Raw genomic sequence first — 12,168 nt, 5'->3', positions numbered from 1 at the left:
AACCCTTGCCAAACTACTATCTGGGTCAGCAAACACCCATGAAAAAGGCCCACAAGCTCTACGAAACCCTTGTCAAATGTGTGTGTGGACGCTGGAATGTTTAGTAATATGGCCCATAATCTTTCAACGAAGGGGCTGGTGGGTTCTGGTGTAGGATTTATCAAAGTGGCGTCCTCTCGAGAGATTAGAGGAGCCCCGCGTGGATTAGCATGTTCCTGAGGCCTCCCCGAACCTCCTCCCTGAGAAATGAGCGCAAAAAAAGAAAGCTGTTGAGAGAAAGAAAAAAATATAACTTCACTTCCTGAGAAACGAGAAGACAAACAACGAAAAGAAAAGCTGAAGAAAGAAAGAAAAACAACTTCAATTCCTGAGAAACGAGAAGACAAACAACGAAAAGAAAAGCTGTAGAAAGAAAGAAAAAAAGTAACTTCGATACCTGAGAAACGAGAAGACAAACAACGAAAAGAAAAGCTGTAGAAAGAAAGAAAAAAAGTAACTTCGATTCCTGAGAAACGAGAAGACAAACAACGAAAAGAAAAGCTGAAGAATGAAAGAAAGAAAAACGAACTTCCATACCTATAAAAAATAAAAACGAAAGAAAGAATAGTAAAAATAAGAAAAGAAAACGTACAAAAAATTACAGACAGACAAACGAGAGAGAGAAAGAAAGCAAATGAAAGGAATATAAAAGATGATAAATGAGGCAAGAGAAAGAGATTAAAAGACAAAGAAACAAAAGGTAAAAAAAAAGATCACTATAATTGACTCCTTCGCCATCCCTTGAGAGTTATTAGCGGAGGGCGGCGAGGAAGGAGAGAAGGGCAGGTGCGATTACGATAGATTAGAGTAATTAGCAGAAATCTATCGGTGCTGGGCAGGTGGTGGGAAGCAAGGTGTAGGAACTGATGTGAGTAGGCATTTATTTACTTATTTTTATAGTAGAGAATAATAATAGACTAATGGATATAAGTGCGTGTAATCTATCTGGTGATGACGACGACGACGAAGAAGAAGAAGAAGAAAATGAATAAAAAGAAGAAGAAGAAGAAGAAGAAGAAAAATAAGATGAATAAAAAGCTGAACAAGATGAAGAGAAAGAAGAAGAAGAAGAAGAAGAAGAAGAAGAAGAAGAAGAAGAAGAAGAAGATCAACAACAACAACAACAACAACAATAACAACAACCTTTTCTTTCCCTCGAGATGATAACAATAGCGAGCGGCGGTTTGTTGACCTGACCTTTCCACGGACCATTTCCACACCCCCAGGTCAGGTCAGGTCACGTCTGCAAATAATACCCAGGGAATCTTTATCTGTCTATTCATTATATCTATCTATTTCTATCTATCTGTCTATCTCTTCTATCTATTCTTCGTTGTATTCTATTTATCTATTCCTCTTTATCTATCTATCTATTTCTATTTATCCTCTATTCTATGCTCTATTCTGTCTATCTATTCCTGTTCGTTCTATCTGTTTCTATCTTATCTATCTAATTTATTATTTGTTCTGTTTTGTCTTTGTTAAATAAGTTCGCTAAATAGATAAAAATATATAGGAAAAAATGTTTATATACAGGAGAATTCGAATTAACTGAGAAAATGATTGAATATGAGAGAGAGAGAGAGAGAGAGAGAGAGTGTGTTTGTTCTAGAAAGTTAGCTCAATTCACTTTTTTTTTCCCTTGTATTTGATAATCTACTTCATGTGCCTAATTATCATAGCCTACTAAACAAGACTGAAATCATATCTATTTTTTTATCTATTTCAAACATGGTATATATTTACACTTATTTCGTATTCAGAGTAAAAAAGAGCAAATTTATTATCATCATTATTATTATTATTATTATTATTATTATTATTATTATTATTATTATTATTATTAAAGTTTAGATCTTAAAATCCTTTCCTTTAGACACACACAAACACATATGAAAGTTACGCATGAGATATTATTATTATTATTATTATTATTATTATTATTATTATTATTATTATTATTATTATTATTATTATTATTATTATTAAAGTTTAGATCGTACAATCCTTTCCTTCAGAGACACAAACACGTATGAAAAGTTATTATGCATGAGAAATATTTATCCTCCTCCTCCTCCTCCTCCTCTTCCTCCTCCTCTTCTTCCTCCTCCTCCTCCTCCCTCCGCCCGTATCCGCTGGTTCGGAGGTAAGTGGGAGGGAAGGTCTAGTCTGGCCCTGGGCGTCACAGTGGCACCACCACCACCATCATCATCACCACCATCATCATCACCACAACCATCATCACCACAATCATCATCACCACCATCATCATCACCACCATCATCACCACCACCATCATCACCACCATCATCATCACCACCACCACCATCATCACCACCATCATCATCACCACAACCATCATCATCACCACCATCATCATCACCACCATCATCATCATCATAACCTTTCCATCACGATAACACCAGCAAGCATCGTCACAGCATCATCACCACTACGTATACTCCCTCATCACCACCATAACCCTTCTATCTACTGTTTTCATCACCACGATCATCACCACCACTCTCATCACCATTTCACCATCAAGCATCGTCACGGCATCATCACCACCATCACTGCACACTCCCTCACCATGTATACTCACCATCACCTACTGTTTTCATCACCGCCACTGTCATCACCATCAACATCATCATCATCATCACATATACTTCCTCACCACCGCCATAACCATAGAATTCATCACATCTACCATTTTCATCACCATTATCATCACCACACTTTATTCGCACTGTTACCGTATCACCACCATCATCATCACCATCATCATCATTATCATCACATTTCCACCACCCTTTCACCACATACGTTCATCACTTTTAGTATTTCCATCATCATCACCATACTCTCTTTGTCATCACCACGAACACTCACCATACCTTCACCACCATTACCAGCGTCATCACCATCAATATCACCATCCATAACTTAGAATCACCAACAACAGTGATAGATTTTTTTCGTGTGTATAGTGACATCACCACCACCATCATCACCATCACCATCACTCACCATCTCTACCACAGTGCAATATCTCTTCATCCATCCTGCATACTCATCATACATATAGTGACCATCATACTGCACCTTCACCATCATCACCATCACCACCATTCCTGCAGTGTTACCATTTCCAGTGCTACGATTATTAACACGTTGCAAGGAACATTATCAGATGGACATCGAGTGATCGCTTTGTGCATATAACAGGTAACGAGAGAGAGAGAGAGAGAGAGAGAGAGAGAGAGAGAGAGTAACGCCCTCATTTCATAGCAAGAGGAAGGAAAATGCTTGTTCACTGTTACGTCACGTCGCCATAATAGATCAAATAGTTTTCCTCGGAACCCATTACAGAGAGAGAGAGAGAGAGAGAGAGAGAGAGAGAGAGAGAGAGAGAGCATGAAATAAACTAAATGAATACACAATTATTTTTTTCTTATTAACTATAGCAACGAATAGGAAAAAAAAAGACGGAAAAGCTGAAAATATTATAAAAAAATGATGATAATTTAGAAAAAAAAGAAGTTAAAAAAAAATACAAACTAGAAAATCATTTACTCATAGCCAAGGGAAAACAAAAACAACAACAACAATACGAAGCTAAAAGAAAACAAAAATAGAAATAATAATAAAAAAATACATAAAGGAAAGCTCAGAACGAAGCCAACCAAGAATGAAAGAAAATGGAACGCGGTGAAAGAAGTGCTGGCATCATGGGAGGGTAGACCACTCTATTCCCACGATTACCAACCTTTATTATGTTTTTAAAGGACGTAAAGTAAGGCTGAATCGTGAGAGAGGACCCTGAATGGAGCAGAAGAAGAAGGAGGAGGAGGAGGAGGAGGAGATGTATGATTCGGTAGGAGGAGTAGGAGGGGAGAGAGAGGGACGATAGGACATCTTTCTCCAATCTTCTCCTTCTCCCTCCTTCTCCTCCTCGTCCTCCTTCATTCATATATATTCTGAGTCCTCCATTCATGCCTACATTGTCCTCTGCCCTTCCTGCCCCTTCATAAACAACTGCATTAGCCTGTATTTAACTTGTGTGCTTACTCATAATTGCTTCCTGAGTGCTACAAGTGGAGAGAGAGAGAGAGAGAGAGAGAGAGAGAGAGAGAGAGAGATGTAATTATATGCAACAACGAGTATGTAAGATGAGCACTCAAAGGGAGGAATAGGAAGAGAAGGGAGAGAAAGATGAGGAAGAGGAGAGAAGAGGAGGAGGAGGAGGAGAAGGAGGGCAGCACTCCAGGATGTCACCATTTCTCTCTTATTATCCAATTGTGACCATCAACTTCTCTGTGCAGCTGGTCCCCTCCCTCCCTCCTTTCTCTCTCTCTCTCTCTCTCTCTCTCTCTCTCTCTCTCTCTCTCTAGATCACGTCCTCTCAAAATATCGTATCAGACAAATGATTGTTACCCTTATCTTGTATCACCTGTCGCTCCGGTTAAACACGTGTCTCTACCTGCATGTTACCTGCCTTACCTGAGCCCCCGTGTGACCCAGACCCCATGAACAAGGTGAGGGGGAGGTGGGGGTAGAGGGGGAGATGGGGAGATGTGATGGGGTGAGAGGGAGAACGAGGGATGTGACAAAGCGGAGTGCACCTGAGATTAGCCTATCACATGCCGCCCCCCGGAACAATGAGATAGCTTTTGACACCCACTGCACACACACACACACACACGCACACACACACTCACAGGCAGGCAGTCATTCGTCAGACGTTTCCTTGTCAGAGTGTTGGTGGCCTTCTCTTCTCCTCCTCCTCTTCCTCTTCCTCCTCCTCCTCGTCATCTTCACCATCATCATCACCATCGTTATTGCCTTCCTTATCGTCATGTTCTTATGTTCTTCTTTCTAATCTATTTTTTTATCTATATTCTACCACACGTATATATATTTCTTTCTTCTCTTTGTCCCCAACTATAATCCTCAAGCACATATTTCCCTATAATGCACGCCTTTCCTCCTCCTCCTTTTCCTCTTTTTCCTCCTCCTCCTCCTCCTATTCATCATCCTCATCATCACCATTATCACCACCACCCTTCCCTCATGCATACGTGTGTTGACGAGTGCAAAGTAACAGAGGAAAAAAAGTGTAGTCCGAGATGCAGCCTCCAGCCTCCCTCCTTCATCTCACGCCCCTACGAGGAACATAAGGAGATGCGTGAGTTATATGATGCTTATTTTGTTGTTGTTGTTATTGTTGTTATTATTTGGTATTGATATTGGTATTAGTAGTAGGAGTAGTTGTAGTGACGTTGTTGTTGTTGTTGTTATTTACGCTGTTTAGTTCTGCTTCGTTTTTTTTTTTTTTTTTTTTTTTGGTGTGTGTGTGTGTGTGTGTGTGTGTGTGTGTGTGTGTGTGTGGCTATTTTTAAAGGTTATTCACTTGTTTCATTTTTCAATTACATATAAATACGTGACTATGATTGCATATGACTTGCCTTTTTATTACTTATCACTTATACTACTACTACTACTACTGTTACTACTACTACTACTACTACTACTACTACTACTACTACAATCATAAACATCACTACTTCTATATATATTGCTACTTTTACTCCTCGTCCTCCTGTTCCTTCATATATTACTACTTAAACTACTACTACTACTATAACTACGTAACTACCCACATACTACCACCACCACTACCATCCTCCTCCTCCTCCTCCTCATCATCATCATCATCATCATCACACCCCCGATCAAAGAGCAGACCGATCAGTGGGCGCCGCTTTTGATCGGGGTGACTAAAGAGAAGTTATAACACTGCCCTGCTCTTCACCTGCTTATCTCTCCCCTCCCCTCCGCGGCGCCGCTCACAGACTGGGCGTTGTTGGTCTTAACAGATAAGGTCACGCCAGTCTTTCTTCCTTTATCTGTGTCCTAATAGTGACCTCGCTCGTTCGTTTGTTGTGTAAGTTACGATACGCGGTGTCGTGTTTTGTAAGGGTTGTTTGTTTTGGTGTTTTGTTTTGTTTTTTTCTTTGTTTTGTTTCGTTTTAAAGAGAAATAAAGGAAGTGCTGTTACTGTTTCTTTGTTTTTGTCTAACTTTCCTTTTCTTTCTTTTTTTAATTTCTTCGTCATTTTTGTCTTGCGTTATTTCTTTTTTTTATATTTGATTATCTTTTTTCTCTTTTTTCTTTCTGTCATTTCTCTCCTTATTTCTCCCTCCTTTCTTTCTTTTTTTTTTCTTTCTTTCTTTCTCTCTTTCTTTCTCACATTCCATCTTTCTCCTTATTTTTATCTCCTTTCTTTCTTTTTTCTCTCTCTCTCTCTCTCTCTCTCTCTCTCTCTCTCTCTCTCTCTCTCTCTCTCTCTCTCTCTCTCTCTCTCTCTCCTTATTTCTCCCTCCTTTCTTTCTTTCTTTCTTTCTCTCTTTCTTTCTTTTAGTCTGTCTGTCTTTCATCCATTCAGTTATTTTTATTCACACACACACACACACACACACACACACACACACACACACACACACAAACCTTCCTATTGTCATCATAACCTGGCTAATAGCAACGAAAAGAAAAAAAAAACAAATATAAATGAACCAGCATCACGAAATATGCAATAACCCTAAAAAAAGTTAAACAAGAACAACACGTAGATAAACAACCACAAAACAACACGTATACCACAAGGGCGAGACTCATACCCTCATACATTACACCCTCACCTTATGTCCTCCCCCCCCTACCACTCCCCTACACCCCCGACACGCTGGACACGCCTATCAGACCGTGTTAAGGGGGAGGGGAAGGGAGGCTGGTGTTACATACTATTTTAGGGGGGGATTGGGGAGTGGTAAGAAGAATCAGAAGCGGACAGACTATCGAAATCTCCGTCTGTCTGTCTGTCTGCCTATCTGTCTCAACGCTCCCTGTATTAGATTTACCCTTCTGTGATTTTTTTGTAAGCTGTGTCGGTGTAGGGGATAGAGCGTTACAAGAGTGAGGGACGGGTACAGTTTGAAAGAAATTAAGTTACATAATCGATATCTTTAAACTTGCACTGTAACATTTTTTCTGGTGACATTTAGCCAAGATTGTGACTTTACCCCTAACTTTTTTTTTCCTGTAACTTTATTTATTGATGGAAAATAAGTCACATAATCGATACTTTTTTTTTGCACTGACATTTTCCGGTTTTTTTTTCTTTTTAGCCAAAATTGTGACTTTACCTCCATTTTTTTTTCCCGTGACTTTATTTTTTATTTTATTTCCACTCATCCTTTTTACAACACTTAGAAACGTGTCTGCTAATAACCTGAACTGTATGTAACTTTTTTTTCTGATAACATCTTGTAAACTGAAATCATGAGTTTATTTCCAACTTTCTTTCTCCTCGTAACTATAAATTTCTGCTTCTCCAACCTGATGCATTTTACAGTACTAAGAAACGTGTCTGCTAATAACTTGAACTGTATGTAACTTTTTTTTCTGGTAACATTTTCTTGTAAATTGAAATCATGAGTTTATTTCCAACATTCTTTTCCCTCGTAACTATTAATTTCTGTTTTTCTAACCTGAACTGTATCTTTTTTCCAGTAATTATTTTCCTCTAAGCCAAAATCGTGAGTTTATTTCCAGTTCTCTTCCCTTTATTTCTTCATTTATTCCCTTTCCTTTATTTCACTTTATTTCTTTATTCATCTTTCCTCTTTTATTTCCCTTTCTTTCTTCATCTACTTAATTTACTTTAATTCCACTCATCCTCTTGTCAGTTGTCAGTACAAAGAAAAAAATAATGTCTTCCCAGTCCCGGGCGGAGTGGAAAAAATCTGTCTCTCTCCGGCATATGACCACAGATGTTGCGCCGACTAAACGAAACTTTCCTTTTTCTTCCCAGTCCCCACCTTATGGGATTTACGTGTCTATTTCTAAAGTGGTTAACCAGTGGTAGATTTCGCGGGTCAGTGCTGGCGGGGGCGCGGCCTTGGACGCTTAACCCCACACCTGTGTTTGCACGTCGCGGGCAGGTGTAGAAGCATGGTCGCGCGATACCGCCGTAGGAAAACAGGTCAAATCGAAGGTCAAGTGGGTATTGAAAAAGGTTTATAGCCATTCTCTTCTTTTTCTTCTTCTTGTTTTTCATTTTCTTCTTCTTCTTCTTTTTCTTATTATTATTATTATTATTATTATTATTATTATTATTATTATTATTATTATTATTATTATTATTAGTAGTAGTAGTAGTAGTAGTAGTAGTAGTAGTAGTAGTAGTAGTACATAAGAACATAAGAACATAGGGAGATTCTCTTACTATTCTTCCTCTTTCTTCTCTCCCTCTTTCTCTTCCAATTCTTCTCTTCGTATTCTTCCTCTTTATTCCTATTCTTCTCTTCCTTCTCTTTCTCTTTATCTTCCTATTCTTCCTCTTTCTCTTCCTATTCTCCCTCTTTCTCTTCCTATTCTTCCTCTTTCTCTTCCTATTCTCTTCTTTCTCTTCTTCCTACTCTTGTCCTTCTCTTCCTATTCTTCCTTTTCCCATTCCAGGCATTCCTATTCTTTCTCTTTCTCCTCCTCCTCTTTTTCTCCCTAGTCACCCCTTGTAAAAAGATAAATAAGAATACCCTAAAAAATCCTCTTTCTCTTAGATAGAAATTAGAGAGATTGTATTTTTAGGGATAACCACTTCAAATTTATAAGCCAACATTTATACCTACAAAAATATTATATCATTGCTCCATCACGACTTAGTATATCAAAGAACATATAAAAGAAGTGGGTGTTTTATTGCATTAGAGAAAAATAAAGGAGTTTATATTAGAGAGAGAGAGAGAGAGAGAGAGAGAGAGAGAGAGAGAGAGAGTCCTCGATTCAGTTGGTCAAAGAGATTAACCATGTCTTATCCCTCCCTCTCTTCCTCCCTCCTCCAAATATCCCTTCCTTTCCCTCCTCCTCTTCAGACATCTCTCCTCACCCATTCCCTCCCCCTTCTCTTCCTTCCTCTTCCTCCTACCTTTCCTCCAAACAACTTTCCTTTCCTCCTATTCCCTCTATCAACATCCCTCTTTCCCTTCTTCAACCATTTCTTCTTCTTTCCCATTCTCTCTTTCAAATCTCTCTCCTTCCCTCCTTTCCTCACCCTCCTTTCCTTCCTCCTCCATACATTCATCCCTCTTTCCTTCCAATCATCTCTCTCTCTCTCTCTCTCTCTCTCTCTCTCTCTCTCTCTCTCTCTCTCTCTCTCTCCAAGCACCCCTCCTTCTCTTCCTTCCTCACCCTTCCTTCCCTCCAGCTATATCTCATTCCCTCCTGTTCCTTCTTTCTCCTTTCCTTCCTTCTTTCTCTCATCTTCCTCTTCTTCCCTTTCTCTCCTTCCCCTCCCTTCTTCACTCTCCCTTCCCTTTTCCATTCTCCTCCATACATCTTTCTATTCCTCCCATTCTCTCTCTCCCTTCCCTCTTCCATCCCATCCCTCCCTCACTCCCTCAACCCTCATGCTAAAGTTGACCTTATTCAGTGTTATCACAATCGACTGAAATTCTCATGGACAGAAGTGGATGGTGGTGGTGGTGGTGATGGTGGTGGTGGTGGTGGTGAGATGGTGGTGATGGATGGCGGCTCGAGCGTGACAGTGGTGTTAGTGGTGAGAGTTATGGTGATGATGTTGATGGTGGTGGTGGTGATGTAGGTGATGATGATGTTAGTGGTGATAGTTATGATGATAGTGATAGTGGATGGTGGTGATGGTGATGATGGTGAAAAGTGAAAATTGACACCACGAGGCCGCCTGAGAGAGAGAGAGAGAGAGAGAGAGAGAGAGAGAGGGGGGGGGGGGAGGACAAAAACGGGGGCTTGAGGATTAGGTTGACCAGGCCGGTGAGCTCAAAGACGGAGGACAAGATTTACATTTCCTGTTTTTGGTGAAGCATCTCTGTTGTTCCTTACCTCCTAACTTGCCCCCCTCCCCCCTCTCCCCCCCTTCAGCTTACACACACACACACACACACACACACAGGAGGCAGTTGAGAGTGTAGGAAGAGGGAGAGAGAGCAGATAAATGGCAGGAATGGATAGGAAGGAAGGAAAGATGATTTGAAGGAATAGGAGTGAAGGAGGAAGGGAAACAGATAGACACACCTCTCCCTCCTCTCCCTCCCTCCTCATACATACTCTCCCTTCTTCCTTCTTCCTGCCTCCTGCCTCTTATCTTCCTTGTCCCTTCTTGTCCCTCCTCCTTTCCTCTTGTTTCTCTCTTCCTATTTTTCCTTCCTTTTCCCTCCTCCCTGTCCTCCCTACCCCCCCTCCCTCCCTCTCCCTTCTTATCCCTTATTTCCCTATCTCTTATCTTCCTTTTCCTTATGTCCCTTCTTCTTCTCTTGTTCCTCTCTTCTCACTTTTCCCTCCCTCTCCCTTTTCAAACGCCCTCTCTCTCTCTCTCTCTCTCTCTCTCTCTCTCTCTCTCTCTCTCTCTCTCTCTCTCTCCCTTCTCCCTTATCCTTATCTTCCTTGTTCTCCGATGTCCTTTATTCTCCCTCCTCCTCCCTTTGTTATTCCTCCCTTCTCATTTTTCCCTCCTCTCCCTTCTCCTTACCCCCCCACCCTCCTCCCTCTCTCTCCTCCCTTATATTCCTTCTCCTCCAATGTCCCTTATGATTCATTCTTCTTCCTCTTTACTTCCTCTTTGCTCCCTTATTTTATCTACCTCCCTTCCTTCCTCTCCCTTCCTCCTTCACTCCTATTCCTTCAAAACATATCCCCTTCCTTCCTCTCCCTTTCTTCCATTTATCTGCTCTCTCTCTCTCTCTCTCTCTCTCTCTCTCTCTCTCTCTCTCTCTCTCTCTCTCTCTCTCTCTCTCTCTCTCTCTCTCTCAACTGCCTCCTTCTCCTATCCCTCCCTTCCCTTCTCTCTTCCTCCCTCCTATTCCTTCCTTCACTTTTTTCCTCCTCCTCAACCTCCATTCAATCTCCTCCTTCCTCGCTTTCTCTCTCTTTCTCTTCCCTCCCCCCCTCCCTCCTTCCACCGCCCCTTTCTTCTCCTCCCTGCCCTCCCCAGCTCCCTCATTCTCCCCCTCCCCCCTCCCTTGATCCCCTTTGTTATCGCTTGCCCCCCCTCCTCCTTTTCTCTCCCTCTCTGTATTTTCCTCCCCTCCCCTTTCATTTCCCTTCCTGGTCCCTTTTTGCCCTTCTACCCTTTGCATTGTGACCTCCCTTTCTCCTCCCTTTACCCCCTTCACCCTTTCCCTTTCCTCCCTTCCTCCCTTTCTGTAATTTTTCCCTTTTTTTAATGTCCTGTTTGTCCATATACTTCTATTCTCTTTTACTGTGTTTTTATCCTTTCTCTTCCATTGCCCTTTTTGGATTTCTTTTCATTTTTTTTTAAACTTATTCTTATCTTTCTCCTCCTCCTCCTTCTCTTTCTCTTCCTATTCATCTTCTTCTTCTTCTTTGCTGTTGTTTTCGTTTTCCTCCTTCTTCTCCTTCTTACTTATCCTCCTCTTCTTCTTCTTTCTCCTCTTCCTCTTTCTCTTCCTCCTATTCTTCTTCTTCTTCTTTGCTGTTGTTTTCTCTTCTTCTTCTTCTTCTTCTTCTTCTTCTTCTTCTTTGCTGTTGCTTTCGTTTTAATATCTTCTCATTCTTTGGTCTGTTGTTATCTCCTCCTCCTTCTTCTCCTTCTCACTTCTCCTCCTCTTCCTCTTTCCCCTCTTCCTCTTTCTCTTCCTATTCTTCTTCTCCTCTGCCTCCTCTTTGCTCTTATTCAACCTCCTCTTCCTTCTCCTTCTTCTTACTTATCCTCCTCTTCTTCTTCTTTCTCCTCCTCCTCCTCTTTCTCTTCCTCTTCTTCTCTTCTGTCTTTATTTTCTTCTCCATATCATTTTTCTCTCTTTTATTTAACTTCCTCTCCCTCTTCCTCCTCTTCTTCCTCCTCCTCCTCCTCCTTCCACTGTCCTTCCTCCTCCATTTCACTTTTCATCATTTATTCTTATCTTCCTCTTCCTTCTCCTCCTCTTTATCTTCCTCCTCTTCTTCTCCTTCCTCTTTGTTCCTGTTTAACCTCCTCCTCCTCTTCCTCCTCCTCCTATCCTTTACTCCTTTTTTTCCACTTAATTTGTTTGTTTCGTCTCGCCTCCCTTGCCTCATTTACCTAAGTGTCCC

The 12,168-nt window shown here is 40.9% G+C and overlaps 1 long non-coding RNA gene across 1 annotated transcript in view; it reads left to right on the top strand.

Annotated features, from left to right (window-relative positions):
• Nucleotides 1–4,615: 4,615 nt before the first annotated feature.
• LOC126984050 (uncharacterized) overlaps nucleotides 4,616–12,168 on the top strand; it is a 71,615-nt gene continuing 64,062 nt past the window's right edge. The window contains exon 1 of the long non-coding RNA XR_007736374.1: nucleotides 4,616–5,230. This is a non-coding gene — a long non-coding RNA (uncharacterized LOC126984050). The remainder of the gene's footprint in view (nucleotides 5,231–12,168) is intronic.

Source organism: Eriocheir sinensis, chromosome 55 (assembly GCF_024679095.1).
Source record: "Eriocheir sinensis breed Jianghai 21 chromosome 55, ASM2467909v1, whole genome shotgun sequence".
Taxonomy (NCBI): Eukaryota; Metazoa; Arthropoda; class Malacostraca; order Decapoda; family Varunidae; genus Eriocheir; species Eriocheir sinensis.
Note: the sequence above shows the minus strand (reverse complement) of the source record. Positions and strands in the feature narration are given on the sequence as shown.